Raw genomic sequence first — 14,498 nt, 5'->3', positions numbered from 1 at the left:
CGAAGGTCCTGACAGGCACCACCTGCCTTGCCCATCCCTCCACGCTCCCTGCTCCCCCCTCCCTCCCTCAAGACAGTAGACACAAGCCAAGCTACAAGAGGTGATCACGTGATCTCAACTGTATCCGCCCTACTGTCATGGTAGCCCGACTTAGGAATGAGAACCATTGTGTCTGCAATCCAAGCAAGAGGTGAGAGGGATGATAAAATTCACTGGGTGGGGACTCCCCAGGTGGTTCAGTGTTCAAGTCTTCTCTGTCTAGTAGAGGGGTATGGGATCAGTCCCTGGTCAGGGAGCTCAGTTCCCACATGCATCATGGCCAAAACAAACACCCCACCCCCTAGAAAAGCAAAACAAAACATGAAACAGAAGCAATATTTTAGCAAATTCAATAAAGACTTTAGGGCTTCCCTGATAGCTCACTTGGCAAAGAATCCGCCTGCAATGCAGGAGACCCTGGTTTGATCCCTGGGACAGGAAGATCCACTAGAGAAGGGACAGGCCACCCACTCCAGTATTCTGGGGCTTCCCTTGTGGCTTAACTGGTAAAGAATCTGCCTGCAATGCGGGAGGCCTGGGTTCAATCCCTGGGTTGGGAAGATCCCCAGGAGAAGGGAAAGGCTTCCCACTCTAGTATTCTGGCCTAGAGAATTCCATGGACTATATAGTCCATGGAGTTGCAAAGAGTTGGACACGACTGAGTGACTTTCACTTCACTTCACTTCATCAAAAAAAAAAAAAAAAAAAGCCTTAAAAAGATTAACTGGGCGAAGCCATAGTGTAAGAAGTGATGGCCAGATGAAATAGATTTTAAGAAAAACAGTTGTTTAATTTTAGAATAGTTTTAATTTATGTGTTGCTTGATTTTTTTTTAAAGAAATAGATTACTTTTAAACTAACAGTCTGCCTGCAGTGCAGGAGACCTGGGTTCCATCCCTGGTTGGTTCCTTGGAGAAGGAAATGGCAACCCACTCCAGCATTCTTGCCTGGGAAGTGCCATGGACAGAGGAGCCTGGTGGGCTACAGTGCATGGGGTCGCAAGAGTCGGACATGCCTTAGTGACTAAACCAGCAGCAGAAGCCTATTCTAAGATACGATACACTGAGTAGAGGGCCTCCGGGGCTGCTCCCAAGGCTCTCCCTGGAGTCTTGAATCTGGCTGTGCCTCCTGCTCAGGTCAGCCTCGTATTTGCAGTTAATGGAGCAGATGTATGTTATGGGCTGAACTGTGTCCCTGCAAAATTTATAAATTGAAGTCATAGCCTCCAGCACCTCTGAATGTCACTGTATTTGGAGACAGGGTTTTTAAAGAGGTTGTTGTTGTTCAGTCACTCAGTCATGTCTGACTCTTTGAGACCCCGTGGACTGCAGCACATCAAGCCTCCCTGTCCTTTACTATCTCTTGGGGTTTGCTCAAACTCATGTCCATTGAGTCAGTGATGCCATGCAACCATCTCATCTTCTGTTGTCCCCTTCTCCACCTGCCCTCAATCTTTCCCAGCATAGGGTCTTTTCTAATGAGTTGGCTCTTTGAGTCAGGTGGCCAAAGCATTAGAGCTTCAGCTTCAGCTCCTTCATTGGAAGGACTGATGCTCGGAAGGAGCATCAGTCCTTCCAATGAAGGAGCATCAGTCCTACCAATGAATATTCAGGGTTGATTTCCTTTAGGATTGACTGGTTTGATCCCCTGGCTGTCCAAGGGACTCTCAAGAGTCTTCTCCAACACCACAGTTAAAAAGCATAAATTCTTCTGCGCTCAGCCTTCTTGATGGTCTGATTTTTACATCTGCACACAACTAGTGGAAAAACCTTCAAAAAAAGCTTTGACTATACAGACCTTTGTTGGCAAAGTGATGTCTCTGCTTTTAATAAAAAGAGGGGATTAAATTAAAATGGGGTCATGAGGATGGACCCTAGTCCAGTATGACTGGTGTCCATATGCAAAGAGGAAGTTAGCACGCACACACACACAGTGAGAAGACCAAGTTAATATAGAGGGACAAGTTAACACAGAGGGAGAAGTCAGCCATCTAGCTGTCTTACAGCTGAGAAGGGAGACCTCAGAAAGAACCAGCCCTGTTGACACCTTGATCTCAGACTTCTGGCATCCAGAACTGTGAGAAAATAAATTTCTACTAAGTTGCTCCATCCATGGTACTTTGTTACAGCAGCCTTAGCAAATTAATACAGATATTTGTTTGTAGACTTGTTCATTTGTTGCATCAGCCAGTTTGAGATGGTTTGTGGATCACTTCTAACTCACCAAATGCTCAAATATTAATGAATGTTATTTATTTAATTCTTCCTCATTGACTTAGCCTGTTGGTTTTCTTCCAAAGCGTGGTGGTCCCTTGATGGCCTTTTGTGCTAGAAAAGTTAGAAAATCTCACGGAAAGCTCTGTTTTCTAGGGCTCCCTTTTAGGCTGAGCCCATGGAGAGCCATTCATCACACTGAGGCGCCCCCTTGCCGGGGTGGGAGGCTTACTCTACGAGTATCACCCACTCGGTACCGCAGCTGTCTTCCAGCGTGTGTTCAGGCCTTCGGTAGAGACTTCTTCAGTGGTTGGTCCAGTTGTCTAACTTTTCAGTTGAGGTTGGAGAGGCGATGGTGAGGATTGAAGGATGGAATTTTTAATCATCTTTCAGTTATTCTGTTTTTTGCTGGTTTTTTAGCTCTCCCTCTTGTTCTGGTCCTCACCTTGCCTGCAGCTCCATTTCTGGGTATTTCTGACACTGCAGCTGGCAGGGCAAGGTGCTACAATACTCCAGTCCTCCCCATGGTTGTGACATCCTCCACTCTGTTTCTTCTATTAAACTTTTGTATCCACTTTGGATTTCAGGAAAAAATACTTTATATTTCTTATCTTGGGGGGGGAGGGGGGAGACTCCCCCTCCTGTCTGTTACAAGTGTGCCAGAGGAGGCAGGAGTCCAGCGCATCTCCTGTGCTGAGAGCCAGAGAGGAGGTGCTCATGTAGGAGCATCCTCCCAGGAGGAGCCCTGGCCCCATCAGAGTCGGCATCAGTCAGCCCCCAGTGAGACTGCCTGACAGTCTCAGCCAGGTGGGACCCCTGTGTCAGTCCCCTCCTGTGTCTGAAGCAGAAGAGCCGGTGGTGGGCTAGTGAGGGAGCCAAGGAGGAGGGCAGGCCCATGGTGGGGAAATTAACAGGAGAGCGGCCACGTTCCTGCATTCTCCGTAGTAAGTATCCAGTCTGTAACAGGCTAGAGCCCAGGGGGGAAGGAAGCTGTGACCTTGAACAGTCTCAAGGTTGACTCTCACCTAGGACTAGACATTTCCATTGCTAAAACTAGACTGACTGAAATTAGACTTAGGATTTTTATTATCTAAGAGTAGCTGGGGGGAAAAAAACATGAGACCTGCCTGACTGTTCACAAGGTCCAAAGCAAAAGTTATGACCACAGAATGGATTGAAAAGGACGATGACCAATTCTTCACTAATTCTTCAATTTTAAAAATACGTCAAAAATGCTTTCCTTTTAGCACATGTAGTATGGTGGCACCTGACTTGTGATTTGTTCTTAATTTTGTTTCTAAAAAAATATTCTCCTATTTTGGGTGGTCTGTAAAGTAACAATTCTTTATGATAAGTGCATCTTTTTTCTTTGAATGATTTAGTCGTGATAATCTGATGGTACTTAGATACATGTGCAAACTATCAGAGGAAAACTACTGATTCATGGCTTAAAGAACAAAAATAAACATAATTTCAAATATTACTGTTAGGTTGAAACTTCTGGGATGATAAAATATTATGAAGTTGGAGCAAGTTTTAACAATTAAGTTCATTTTCAATTTGCTATTTAATTGGAAAAGATCCTAAAAGCAATATGACTCAATGGTACATTTTTTTTTCATACTGGTGCCACTATTACAAGTTAAACTGATTCTAACTAATTTTCTCTTAGAATGTGGACAAGAGAGCATCCATGCAAGTATTAATCTTGCTCATTTGCTTTCTTTCCCCCTCAAGACTTTATTATTCTGATACAAATTATGAAAGACAATACATTGCTTTGAACCCACCTCAAAAGTGTGTTTTAAAATCAATTTTTGAGGTATATTTACATACTAAGGAGAAGGCAATGGCACCCTACTCCAGTACTTTTGCCTGGAAAATCCATGGACGGAGGAGCCTGGTAGGCTGCAGTCCATGGGGTCGCGAAGAGTCGGGCACGACTGAGCGACTTCACTTTCACTTTCAGTTTCATGCATTGGAGGAGGAGATGGCAACCCACTCCAGTGTTCTTGCCTGGAGAATCCCAGGGACAGGGGAGCCTGGTGGGCTGCTGTCTATGGGGTCGCACAGAGTCAGACACGACGGAAGTGACTTAGCATACATACTAATACTTACATACTCATTACAAGTACTCATTTTAAGTGTCCAGTTCAATGAGTTTTGACAAATGTATACACCCATATGACCATGGTTTAGGCAAATGCACACACCATGTGACTTCTGAGACACTGAATATTTTTTACCATCCCACAAAGTTCCGTTGACGCATTGGCAGTCAGGTCCCCCGGCCCCCGTAGTGGGCAAAAACTGATAAACTTCCTGTCCCTGTAGTCTCACCTTTCCTAGAATGTCAGACAAACTGAATTGTACTCTTTGTGTGTCAGGCATCTTCTGTTCAGCATGGCGTTCAGAATCATCCAAATTGTGATATACATCGGTGGTTCGTTGCTTTTCATTGATGAGGGGTAATTCCATTTTCCTCCTTCGCTTTCTGTTGCGAGCAATGATCTTATACCTACAATGCTTGGAAGAATGAGACAGGGGGATTTTATCCCCAGACATGCTATTTATGTATTGTATAACCCTCAGCAAATTCCACTAAGCCAGCCTTTTCCATTTGTTAGATGTGGGTGATGATGGAATGTTACTTTGTGAGCCCCAGAAAAGTTTACATAAGAAATGTGGGGAGTCAAGTTCTGGTGATGGCCTCGGCGGCACCGAAATGCTAAAAGCAGTGTGAGGAATAGCCGCTCTCCTTGTGAACTCAACTAACAATGCTTTGAGCCTGATCCAGGCAGCCAGTTATCGTCTTTTACACCCTCATTTGTGGAGGGTCATATTTCCAACATTCACGGCCGTGAAAATTGATTATTTACAGAGGGTTGCATTTTCAAATAGGAAATGGGCATTAGGGCTAGAAAGCAATAACTGTCAGAGAACTTTGGGGGGGGAAAGGGGCATTACTTATAGGTCCTGGAAATTCCATGGTACACCTAGGGCCCACAGGACAAGGTCACAGTGGGGTGGGGAGGTGGGGAGACCAGGGCCTGGAGTTTGCCTCTATTGTGGTTGGTGAGGGGGTGTCACACCACTGATTCCAGCAGAGGTTCATCTGGGCCCCTAGTGGGCAAGGTCTGAGGTAGGGTTAGCTGTCTACTCACATGCCTTGAGAAGTCCCCCTCTGGTGCTCCAATGCTCCTGCAGGCTTTGTGACTCAGGGGCTGAGGATCCCCCCGCCCTTCCCCTCCTGCAGTTCACTCACTGCTGGGGCCTTCCAGGGCACTGTCTGTGTGGTAACCTCAACAACAGTCACTCCAGTCACACCTGGGGGCTTAGATGGGGGAGTCTGGGGTCCTGCCACAAGGGCTTCTTCCTGTCTGCCTCTTCAGGACCGATCCACCCTCCTTTCAGGAAGGAAATCTTTTCATCTGTGATTGTTATGAACAGCAACAGTATCTCAACAAGGTGCTTATTTCCTATGTGAAAAAAACAATCCTTGGTATGTGAAAGATTAATCATTTTCACAGCAGACATTGTGATGGTTAATTTGATGCATCAACTTGATTGGGCTAAGGGTTGCCCAGGTAGCTGGTGAAACATTATTTCTGGAGGCTTCTGTGAGGTTTCTGGAAGGAATGAGCTTTTCAATCCAGAGTAAGACTGCCCTCACCCATGCAGATCGGCCTCACCTAACCCACTGAGGGCCCAATGGAGCAAAAAGCCGGAGGGCGGGTAGACCTGCTCTCCTCTTGAGCTGGGTCGTCCTCCTTCTCTGCCCTTGGGCGTCAGTGCTCCGGCTCCTTTCAGACTGAGATCACTGGATTCCCTGGTCCTCAGGGCCTTTGGGTTTGGACCAGAACTCCACTCCTGGCTGTCCTGGGCCTCCAGCTGGCAGATAGCAGGTCATGGGGCTTCTCAGTCTTCAAAGTCATGTGGGAAAATACCTCATAATAAATATATATTTATTGATCTGTATCTGATCAGATCTATAGCTGATTGGTTTCTCTGGAAAACCATGTATAATACAGATTTTGGTATCAGTAGTTCTCGAAGAACAGAAACTTAAGGACAGATTTTCTGAATGGGTTCTGGGGTTTCTGGAATTGGCTCTCTAATCTGATTAAAGATGCTAATGGCTCTTACTTCCCCAGTAAAGGGAGCCCTGATAGTCCACAATATGAACTCTCCATGGCAACACGCAAAATATCTCAGCATTGGACACTCCTGAGCAACCAGTTCAGTAACTCCATATAATGATGCTTTCGAACATTATTAGAAAACTAGGGACTATAAACGACATTGGTTGGTTGCCCCTGATGTTGCTGGACGAAGTGGTGAAAGAAAAGGATGAGGTCAGGGCTTTGAATTCCCAGCTCAGACACCATATAAATGACCTAAAAGCTTTTGTGCGTGGTATGCAGGGCTGAAATTGCCCCATCCTGAGGGTGGCTGAATTACCATGCAAATTGAGCTCCCAGCCTTGGAGGGTATACCCCATCTGAGAATACTGCCCAGGAAAGAGTCAGGCCCTGTAAGGCGATGGCGATGTGAGGGAAGACCCTGATGAAGCTGGGGGCCTTGAGCCTCTAGATTCTAATGAGTCTCCTGTGCAGGGGAGGAGGTCTCCCCCACGCCTAGCTCTTCCCACCGCCACCTGAGGGATGGGACTTGGGGAAACTAAAATGGGACAAAGTTGACTGGACTTACTGAGATTCAGATGTTTTTCTTGAATAAATGCCCCCTGTATTTACCACTTCGGTTTATTTCCAGAGTTTTTAAAAACTCGGTTTTGTCCACTACTGCCAGCATTCGCATTCTTTTATGGAAAAGGAGAATTTTTGAATGAATTTATCCCATTATTCCTGCGGCTGTCACCTAGGGTCATGTAATGACATTATTAAAAGCATGACTAGCCCTTTCTCATCATGTTTCCAACAGTTATTTGCTATTCATCCAGGGATTATGACAGTCCATACTCTTTCACTTTTTTGAATGAAGTGACAGATGGTATTGTTTGTTGGGGGAAAAAAAAACTTTAAAAAACTTTAAAATATATTCCTAGTGTTTCCCTTTTAGCGGTAGCTTGCAATAATTGCCAGCTGTTCAGTACTTGCCACATTTCATGAGGAATTTACAATACAGTAGGGTTTGTTGTCCGTGTTTTTTAAACGGACATACTACCTCAGTTTGTCCAGATTTTCTCTCTAATAATTATTTATATAATGCTTTTGATAAATATGTCTCATTGATCTTTTCTCACTTTAATTTTTTTCCCTCAAGTGCTAGTGCAGAAATGAATCAAATTCTGCAACTAGTGCCAGGAGTTTTGTGACATTTCTGTTATCTCAAGAATTCCCCTTGTCACCATGACCTCTGAAGGGAAAACTGCTTTCTCTGAGAATTGAATGACCGCAAAGAACCTCTTAGTATCTCACACTGTTGCTCAGTGTTTCTTCTTCCGAACACTGGTCCAGTCTATGCATGTTTATTTACTTATGTATAAACCAAGTAACGGAGAAGGCAATGGCACCCCACTCCAGTGCTTTTGCCTGGAGAATCCCATGGATGGAGGAGCCTGGTGGGCTGCCGTCTATGGGGCCTCACAGAGTCGGACACGACTGAAGCGACTTAGCAGCAGCAGCAGCAAACCAAGTAAACCGAGCCTTTCTAGTTTGTGGACTATTGATGACTTTGGAGTATTCTCATCATATGCACCTGGTCTCAAGACCCGACTTATGGAAATTATTTCTATCTTTTTGAAAACAGTTTACAAGCAAAATGTTATCTGAAACTGTTAGGTGATAGGCCATCCCCCATCACCTAACTGTGACTTTTCAAAAACATTTTTTCACAAAATACTTGAGAATATCTGTTTTGGCCATAGTATATTCTCTTTGATATTCTATAAATATTACTGGGAATGTTATTTCTTATCCCTGGGAATACGATTTGGAGAGGGGACCATTTTTCATGTAGCAGTGTTGTGTCAGTCTTATCTTTCTCTATGGTTTACCCTTATGGTCCTTTTTGAACTTTGGTGTGATTGATAATGCTGAGAAAATATCAATATTCACTGAAAGTTAAGAATACTTCAAAATGCCTATAGCCTCTTCAAAGTCCCCTGTCAGGAGAGGAGAGAGAGAGGCTGAACCAGAGAGAGAAGCCAGTCTTACATTGTAATTAAAATGCCTTACTTTTACAACATTTATAGAAACATATGATTATCTTAGATCATTTGCAGGGCCTTAAAAACTGCCTGTGTACCCGAAGCATCCAGAAGCTTAGGTACATTTGAATCTCGACCCCAGACTTTTCTCGTCCCTCTGAGATAACAGAAATTCCTGGGGCTCCTTTAAGATATCAAGAGTAGCCTCCAATTAGCAATTTAAAGCGTCCAGTGAAAGGCGTCCAGTAATCAGTGTCTGCACTGTGGTTGACTGCTTCTCCCAGTGGGCTGATGCAAGTGGGAGTCTGTGACTTGAGGAAGGAGATGCGGCCTCTCTGTCTGTTGCTCACCTGCCCTTCCCCCCGTGTACCTCCCCCGCCGCTGCTTCCCGTGTCAGCGTATCTGAGGAAAGAGGCAGCTGATGGCAAGTCCCAGCTTAACTGGCACTGTTGTAGGTTGGCTCCATCCCCTCTAGACCTGGGAGATATGGAAGCAGGCTCCCTCTCTGGCCTGGGTGTTCTCATAACTTCTGCAGAGCTCCCCACCTGTGCGCCATCTGGCTGCACCTCACAGTCATCTGGGGATGCTTGCTTTGACACCCTTTGCCCTCGTCCCGGCACCCCTGGGTTTCAGGAACAGAAAGTCACATGACTCTCCATTAGAGTTCCATCTTCTTCCCTGATGGTTTACTGGTCAGGTATCCAAATAGATCCAGGCTGACTCTCCCACTCTCTCTACTTCCAGGACCATGTCTTGTTCATGAAAAACAGTCCCCTGTCCTGTGTTCCTGCTCAGCCAAAGTACAGGGTAATTCCTATGTAGCCCCCGCCCTTTTTTTTGCAGACCTCTGGGTTTCATGACAGAGGTCAGCAAAAAGGTCTCATGTTTCCCCCTCCAGGAAGCATAAGTCAAGCGTTCCTTGAAGCTTCCCCTTATGCCCCCCAGAGAAAGCAGGATGCCCATCTCCCCACACAGAAACTCAAGTCACACTCCCCTTCCGCTGGTGTGTAGGTGGGCAGGACAAAGGCACAGATCTGGCTGAGGAACTTATCTTCATAAAACTCTTTTCTGTAGAGCTAAAATCCTCACCATTCTTTGCCCTGACACTTAAGAGTTTAGTCTTTAGCATTTGCTTTGATATCTACATCTTGATCTACACACTTCATTATACAGTCTTTTATATCTGGGTGCTTCAATTAAAACTTTCAGTATAACAGCACTTACTCTTGGGGGACTTGAAAGTAACAGATTCAGAAAATCTCCTTGATTATATTCTTTGGGTTGGAAAAGATCTCAGAAAATACAAGCTTTGGCAGTTCAAAACTGGGCTTGTATGAAGTTACAGATGCTGAAAACATAGTTATGATGTTAAGATCATTCAATCAATTAATCAAAGACTGTCTTCCTGGACTAGCTCTCTCTATATATAAGTAGAGAGTTAAAATTTCTTCTTTTACATTGCTGTTTCATGGTTTAAGTCATATAAATTCAGGAGCTAAATCAGGTTTGAATTTTTACTTATGTCCAAATGGGATTTTCTCCTTGCCATCCCTCTCACTCCCTTCTTGTTTTTCCATAAACACACCACCAGAGACTGTTCTTTTTCCTGGTGCTCTGTTCCAGCTATGGCAACTGCTAATTATTTGGGTAAGATTCAGAGCAAGACGGAAACTAAACGATCTGCAATCTCTGTTTACCCTTGACAATCAGCCTTTTTCACGCTACCTGCCTGCTTAGTGGGAAAGGCAGACTTAATTAGTAAAAGTCACCAGTAACACTGAACAAAACATTCATTTTCAGCCTTTTATGAATCTTTAAAAGATTAAATTTTAAAAACTTTTTTTTCTTTTTTTGGGTCTGTGATAACTTAAGCCCAGGAAGGCTTTGTTATTAATTGGTATTTTCCTATTTTCTCCTCAATCTAAGCTAATTTATCTTAAAGTACTTCTGCATAAGGCTTCCCAGGCGGGTCAGCTGGTAAACAATCTGCCTGCAATGCAGGAAACCTGGGTTCGATCCCTGGGTTGGGAGGATCCCCTGGAGAAATTAACAGCCACTCCAGTATTCTGGCCTGGAGAATTCCATCGACTGTACAGCCCATGGGGTTGTAGACAGTTGGACATGACTGAGCGACTTTCACTTTGACAAATGGTCCTCACTTCTGCCTAAGGGTAAATATAATACTTCAAATGTATAAGTTATGTTTGACAAAATTAATAAAATACCTCTGTAACCTAAAAAAACCTAGACAAAGGAAAAATGTCTCCTAAATAAGACTCTTCCAGGAATCTCTCTCATTTTCTATCCCTCTAACTCTTCTCATCCACAAAACCTTCCTTAACAGTTTGTTTATTTTTTAAATAAGTTACTTCATAATTTTACATTTGGGTTGTTCATAAACTGATTATTTCCTCCCAGCATTAGTTCTCTTATTCCTTAATAATAGATCCCAGTATTTCACTGTTCCCCTTGTCCCTAATGCTTTTCCCTGCTATCTTGTTACCTGGGTACAAATTACAATAAGCTGTTCTTTTTGAGATATAAGGAGAAATTCTGTGTGGTAATTGTCTGGGTACAAATTACAATAAGCTGTTCTTTTTGAGATATAAGGAGAAATTCTGTGTGGTAATTGTGTGTGTGTGTGTGTGTGTGAGCATACTCACTCAGTCATGTCTGACTCTTTGCAACTTCATGGACTGGAGCCCACCAGCCTCCTCTGTCTGTGGGATTCTCCAGGCAGAATACTGGAGTGGGTTGTCATTTCCTCTTCCAGGGGATCTTCCCGACCCAGGGGTCAAACCCACATCTCATGTCTCCTGCATTGGCAGGCAAATTCTTTACCAACTGTGCCATCATTACAAAAAAAACAAATATTTTAAATGGAAAAATCTTTAAGAGGTAGCAAATACCTAAACAAAAGATTCAAGAGGCTCTTGGATACTATGGTATTCATTGCAGCACTATTTATAATAACAAAATGGTGACAGCAACTTAAAGGTCTAGCAGGAGATTAAATTATTATATGGTCATAGTACAAAATCTGCTGCTATCATTCAGATCAAGTTTTCCAAGGATACTTAATAATAGTAGGAATATATCTCATTATTTATATGCTGCGAAAGAATTAAGTAAACTGTGTTTTTGGATATTATGGAAAATTATACAGACTTCAAATATCGTTTCTTAGGATTCGTATAACATGGAGGAATGTTTATGATACTGTGTTAAAAAGCATAGCGTTCACTTGTACAAAGTGCCTATCTATGTATGCATTGAAACTAATCCTGATAGGAAATGTATGGGGATGTTAAACACTGCTTTAAAATGAGTAGTGAGGATATGCATATACTGTTTTCTTCTTTTGTCCCTTCTTTTTGTGTAGTCAGAGTTTCTATAATGGAAAAGTATAATCTTTATGGTAGAAATAGACATATTTCCAAGAATAAATACAAGTGCTGTAGAGACTTCAGGTAAAATGAGGGTTGGGGAGCTTTCTTCAGCTTTGGCATTTAGAAAGTGATTGGAGAACTTAGAACATTTTCTGTGAAGTTGATGGGGGTAGAAGTCAGTTTTCTGTAGATTAAAATTTAAAACTGGCCACTAAGAGTGTTAGTGAAGTTGAACCCTATTTTGAAACAGCTCGCCTGTGAAAGGAGAGGAGCATGGTGAAACAGCTGAAGAGGGGTATTAGGTTAGAGAAGGGCCACATCTGTGTCCTTAACAGGAGACATGAGAGGGTGCATAGGTGCTATGTGGGAGCTGGTAGAAAAGCAAACATTTTGAACATAGGTTAAAAGCCTCAATTTTGTCTGTGAAGAAGGAGGGGAGACGATCAGCAGACAGAAGTGGCTCTGGCAGGGTCGGCTTGTGAGGAGAATAATGAAGAATTAAAGTCGTCGCAGTGCTGAGCAGTCCCAGGTACTGAACAGTGAGCAGAACGATATTACCGAGCAGGTCCAGCTGCCGGCTGGGTTTCCAGGAAGCGTGATGACACCAATCTGCCCAAGCATGTGATTTAATCTAACGGCCAGCAAGAGTCTGGGTACGGAGCAGAAAAGGTGGATAACCACGCTGATTCAGAGTTGAGAAATTAGAAGGATATTTGGATAGGAAGATGGGACAAAAATGGAAATTCCTGTGGAAGTTTAGTGACATGGGAGCCGCGGAACTTGCAGTGGTAAGTAACTGCTACTTTATAAAGAAGTCACCGTAACGTGCCCAGATTAGTGACTGACAGCATCCCCTGGAGCAGGCCGAGGAGCTTGGGTCACTGTGCAGTCTGGGGTCTTTCAACTGCTAGGCGGTCTAGGTCATCCTCCTGGCTTAGTGGGCAGGGTTTGGTTGTGAACCAGGTCTGCCGGGAATGTTCTCCAGGCTCGCTTCCACGTGTTTATTTCTCTCACTGAGTAGTCAGAGAAGCAGCAGTGTTTAGTGCCACACATACAAAAGTTTGTCTATTGACTGCTGAGAGGGAACCTGCTCAGATGGAGCTGCTCAGTTCGCCCTATGATCTGTGCACATAATGGGGGTTCCAGAAAGAGAGAAGACCCCAAGGCCCTGCCTGTTCCTGGTTTCCAGGAAGCCAAACTTCCTCTGATGGAGAATCTTCAGTATGATCAGGCTGTGGGTCCATCCCAAGTAGAAATACGGGTGAAGACTGAAAGGCAACGTTTGTCTCTCTGATGAGAGGAAATAAGGTAGAAGGATAGTGTGTTTTAAAAATACTTGTAAATATATACTTTCTTATTAGTATGATATAATAGTTCATAATAATTGTCATCTCATACTTTCATATGATTTTTATTCTACATCATTGTGATCCCAGCATCTCCAGGCTAATCACATAGTCCAAGGGATGTATAGATTCATCATAAGCGTCTACATTGTAGGTTATGATGAGTTAGAAGGTCATCAGCTATATAAAAAAAAGTCCAGATAAGACTTTGAGATAGATTATGACCCCAGACTATAAGAGGGGTTATTATATCATCTACAATGATTAGTATTATGGATCAGTTCTTCTACATCTACCTGTGGGCATCTCTGTACCTGAAAGTGTTAGCTGCTCAGTCATGAGCATGTCCAACTCTCTGCGACCCTATGGACTGTAGCCCACCAGGCTTCACTGTCCTTGGGATTCTCCAGGCAAGAACACTGGAGTGGGTAGTCATTCCCTTCTTGAGGGGATCTTCCCTACCCAGGGATCAAGCCCTGGTCTCCTGTATTGCAAGCAGACTCTTCACTGTCTGATCCACCTATTCATGGTCTAACTAATAATAGACCCAATGGGTTTTAAAAATTAGCCATGTCCTGTAAATAGATTAACCAATGCTTCAGAAGCAAGTGGGGAGAAAAGGAAAATACTATATATACTATAACATATTAAAATCAGTGTTAGTACTCTGTTTCCACAAATAACTAGAATGTGTCTTGGAAAATGTTTCTAAAAGCAAGCACTTCTTAAGGAGATTTTAATTATGATGATGGTCTTTGTTGAGTGTACACACTGCTTGGCACGCTGTAGGTGCTTTACAAGTACTGGGTCATTTAGTCTTTTCCTTAACCTGATCAAGTACGTATTGCCACTCTTTAAAGGAAAATAAAATAAAGAGGGAAATTCTCATGGTAGATGTTATATATCCTCTACCACTATGCAGGAGTTCATGTATCATTATTTGTTACACTTTCAATAAGGTAAAGTTGTTAAATTTTACGGTTTCCAAGAATGATCAGGTTTTGTATCCACTTATCCAGTGGGATTCATTATTTTTGCTTTCAGACATCATGTTATGACACTGAACTTCTTTTATTACTAGAGGCATACTGTTTCAAAAGCTGAATTGATACAGGCAGCAAGATCTCATGATTCTGAGTCAGTGTCATTCATCGACTGCTGAGGTAACCTGCACCATGCTGCGTGTGCTCGGCCGTGCCCGACTCTCTGCAACCCCACGGTCTGTAGCTGCCAGCTTCCCCTTTCTATGGAATTGTCCAGGCAAGGATACTGGAGAGAGCTGCCATTTGTTCCTCCAGGGGGTCTTCCTGACCCCGGGATTGAACCCATGTCTCTCGCATCT

The sequence above is a fragment of the Bubalus bubalis genome, chromosome 18 (genome assembly GCF_019923935.1).
Source record: "Bubalus bubalis isolate 160015118507 breed Murrah chromosome 18, NDDB_SH_1, whole genome shotgun sequence".
Classification (NCBI taxonomy): domain Eukaryota; kingdom Metazoa; phylum Chordata; class Mammalia; order Artiodactyla; family Bovidae; genus Bubalus; species Bubalus bubalis.
The sequence above is the reverse complement of the archived record's forward strand: the minus strand, read 5'-3'. Positions refer to the sequence as shown.